Here is a 4,537-nt window from a genome sequence, read left to right on the forward strand (position 1 = left end):
CAGGGGCTGGGCAGTCCCGTGAAGGGTTTTTCTTGACTGAATTATTTAAGGTTGGTTGGAAGACCCACCTTTAATCATGATCGCTTGAGGTGGGGAGATCTATCTTAAATCTGAGCCATGCCTTCTTATGGCAGCCTATATGAAAGACATGGGAGAAGTGCTTGTTCTTTGCCTGCCTGCATTTGCTCTTGCTCACTTCAATTACTGGTATCCGAGTCTACTTCTTTAGGTCTTCAGCACATGCTAAAGACATCCAGCCTTGTGGACTGAACAGACATTGCACTCTTCTCATCAGAGGACAGCCATTGTTGGAATACTAAGGCCATAGACTGTAACCTACTGTAAGCTACTTTAATAAATCCAGTGTGTGTGTGTGTGTGTGTGTGTGTGTGTGTGTGTGTGTTCTGTTTCTCTAGAGAACTCTACTCCTCAAATGGGAACATTTTTGATAGCTCCAGTGTGATGAGAAACTATCAGTACCACAAACTTCCTGCCTGGATACTAAACCTTAAGCTGCCCAGAACTGGGGATCTAGGATCAGTCTCTGCCTTTCTCTCACCTCTGTTTTGTTCTATGAGCAGGGCTCACCTGAAGGAGAGGAAGCAGATACCAAGAAGTAGAAATTTGATAGCAGCCTCAACCATGGCCACCAGAACCAGCTCCTCAACCAGGGGCCCTGATTTCCCTGAAGAAATGAAGATGGAGATGAATTTGCCTGTTAAGCCTTCTCTAAGTAGCACTTACATACTGTCCTACAAACCTCAGTTCACCCACAGACCTGAGAGTGCATCAGCCCAGCCTCCCTGACTCCCTCATTCCATTGTCCAACAATATATCAGGAAAAAAAAAAAAACACTTTCTATCATAAATACACTTCAGTCACAGAGGCATGGTGGTTATCTGCGATCCTACTAACCAGAAAGATGGAACAATAGGACTGTGATTCAAAGACAGCCTGGGTTACTCTCCATGAACAAAATCAAAACCAACAAACCAAATAGGAGAGAGGGAGAAATATTTGGATTCACAATAGAAAATATCGAGAACTTACAGAACTTGGGAGCAGGATTGCAAATTGTGGAAAGGGGTAGTTGTCAAGTACACAAAAATAACTCTTCAATTTTTTTTATATTTTTACTTGCCTGTATGTATATATGTGTGCCATGTGAGTGTAGCCGCCTGCAGCCACCCTAACTGGGTTCCTGAGTGGGAGGCAGGAGCTGTATGGGAGAGAACGACGAGAGAAATAATGGAGGCCAAGACATGCTTCTGTTCAAGGCCCCCAAGTTTACTAAGAGTCTATGCTTATAAAGGGGGGGATGCCCATCCCACCGCCAATCCATTCTTGGTGCCTGTTGCCAGCCTGTAGGCAGATCTGCCGGATGCTGACTCAGACTCTTAGTAAACTTGGGGAGCCTTGAACAGAAACATGTCTTGGCCTCCATTATTTCTCTCGTCGTTCTCTCGCATACAGCTCCTGCCTCCCACTCAGGAACCCAGTTAGTGTGGCGGCAGGCGGCTCACAGGTACAGACCAAAGAAATGATTGCACCAAAGTCCATCTTAGTGAACCAGGGCGTTTACTGGGCTTACTTAAAGATCCAGAAGCATGGGTAGCTGAAATAGCTGCCTTTCAGAACCATCCTACCCCTTAAATGCCGGGCAACTGTGGAACCCGTATCGTGGAACCCGTATCACCAAAGTCTCCTCACAGCCGCTGTTTACTGGTTAAATAACCTTGAGGCGCAGCCCTTTCAGCTCCCCTCATAATTCCTTTATAATACTAGAGAATATACTTCCTGAGAAAAGGGCCCCACGACATTCTTTCACACACATATCTCTGGTCCCAGAGTCCTCAATCTTTTAACTTTTCCATGTAATAGCTACTCATTGAAAGCTGAGCATCTAGAAATAGTAATTTGGACATTTCAGGCAAAATCAAATCCTGTTAAATGGATTCCATTTGTTTCTATTCCAGTGTGACTACTAGAATCTCTGAATTAATTTGCGGCTCCATTTGAACTTCCACTTGAGAGCTCTGGCCTAGAAACATGGCCAGATTATAGTTTGATGCCTTTTTCCTCCATAATCAATTCAGTGTGTATAGCATGCATGCTTTATTGCATCCCACCAGGTCATCTCGCCCTGGTGATATTGAAATTTATTACTACATCCAAGCCGTATTACTCAGTACACTATAAAGTGTACAAAGATCTCAGTACAGTGTCATCTTCCTGGTTTAGAGACCATTGGTGAGCAGAAAAGTGTTACTATTGTAACCTCCATTCAGGCTGCACTTATTGTCTCCAGTCCTTCTGCAATGCAGATCTGGCCACCATCCAATCTTCACTTAGCCTTACCTTGATTCCTGTAGGAAAGCTAATCCTTTTGAAGTATGTCTATGATCATCTCAGCCTTGTACTTAAAATGCTTATGTGGCCATTCACTCGGCTCCTCGCTGGGACTTAGCTCAGTTGGCAGAATGCTTGCCCAGAGAGAAACCCTGGGCTTGATATCCTGCACTGCCTACATTATACTCCTGTAATCTAACCACTCAGGAGGTGGAGGCAGGAGGATCAGAACTTGAGCTGATCTTCAGCTTCACAGGAAATTTGAGGCTAACCAGGGGCACATAAGACCCTACCCTATGTATAAATAAATAATTGCTTATGCTCTTTCACAGTCTTTTCCAGCTCAGCTCCTTCTTTGGGATTCGGGTGACATCTATAGTCTCACCATCACGGGACCTCCTCTCTCACATGCAGCTCCAGGAATTTATCATGAACTTCCTTATTTATCCACCCTCACTTCCACTCTTTTCTGGAAAATTCTGTTCTCCACTTCATGCTTAAAACGTCTCAGGTCCAATTTAAGGTGCGGTACCCTGAGTACTGTAGCAACTACTTCCAGGTACCTAATTTACCCTCCTAGACAGTTTGTTTTGTATACATTTCTGCTATTTCTTTTTATATAGCATCTCACTGTGTAGCCCTAGCTGGCCTGGAACTCACTGTATAAACCAGGCTGGTCTGGAACTCACAAAAATCTGTTTACCTCTGCCTCCCAAGTGCTGGAATTAAGGTTGTGTTCCACCATGGCTGACCTACAATGTTTTTCAGGGTATCTGTGGTTCAGCCTCCTGATGCATGGGGTGGTTTTATGGTATGGACAGGGCGACTTCCTCAGCTGCCCATTAGGTCAGTCTCATGGAGCACAAAGAAGGAGAGGCATACAGTTTCAGCTTCTTTTGTGCTTCATCTCCTCCACAGGGCAAGTGCTCCATCTTCCTGGTGGACCTACTGTGACTCCCAGGCTGCAAGACAGATGGGCACTGTACCACATTTACTGACTAGAGAGGTCATAAGCATAAGGAGAAAGCATGTGGAAGAGCAGCAAGGTGGTGCCCGGGAGGCAATACGTGGGTGTGGGTATCAATCATATGCTGAGATGTAGCAGAGAAATAATCAGAAGTTGTTATTTGCACATTAACTTTTATGTGGTTTAATATAATTTGGCATGTGGTGATGGGTGGCTGAGACTACTTTTTGGGACCCCCGGAGCTGTATCTTTGGACACAAAACCCTGGTCATAAGAGCACCACTATTATAATTTGTTCTCAAGATAATCAAAATCATATGTGAAGCTAGGCATGATGGCATATTCCCCCACCCCCACTCCCAGCCCTGGAAAGCAGAAGCAGGGGATCATACCATGTTCAATGCTATACTCTGGTCTACACAGAACTAGAGAATGCTAACCTGAGATACTGCACACAATCGTTCATTTTGTTCGGATATTCGACTTTGACCTATGGATTCATTCCCTCTACTGTACTGCACGTTTTCGTCGTCAACTGATCTCTCTCCATTTATCATTATCTCCCTCTCCACCTACCTCTACACTATTTCTTATATATGCAAAACACACAATAAATAATGAAGAATTAAAATAAAAACACTTGACATTGACAACAGATTCCCCCCACCTCTGGTCTCCATGAAAAGCCTCAGTATCACATTTATTTCAGATCTTCATCTTTAGATTCCACATGGCTTCAATTCCCATTTCCCAACAAACTTAATTTTTTTCTTTTTTTTCTATTTATTAATTTATTTTTTATTTACTTCTTAGTTTAGAGGAAAAAAAGAAATTTTTTAAGTCCCTGAGAATATACAGAAAAAAATGGTATTTTTAGTAATATGCAGCGTCCCGGTCTCTTGGAAATAACTGATATACACGTATAGGTAGGAAGTAAAATCCCCTGAAAATATGAGACAGCCTTGGACTTTCACTGTGTCACAGTCCACAAGCTTTGCCTGGTTATGTGCACACTGTGATGATGGTCCCTGTATCATTGTATTGTGGGAGTGGTCATGACAGCTCCTAAAGGAACAGAAACTACAGGAAGATCCATGTGAAGTATTGGCAAGTTGTAGCGTCACAAATAGTAGCGCGCATGCGCTTCGCCAGCCTCCACAAGGGGAAAAAAAGGGGGTGTGGAAGGGTGGCAAAGAACAGTGATTCGCAGTAAACGGAAG

This window comes from Mus caroli, chromosome 7 (genome assembly GCF_900094665.2).
Source record: "Mus caroli chromosome 7, CAROLI_EIJ_v1.1, whole genome shotgun sequence".
Lineage (NCBI taxonomy): Eukaryota > Metazoa > Chordata > Mammalia > Rodentia > Muridae > Mus > Mus caroli.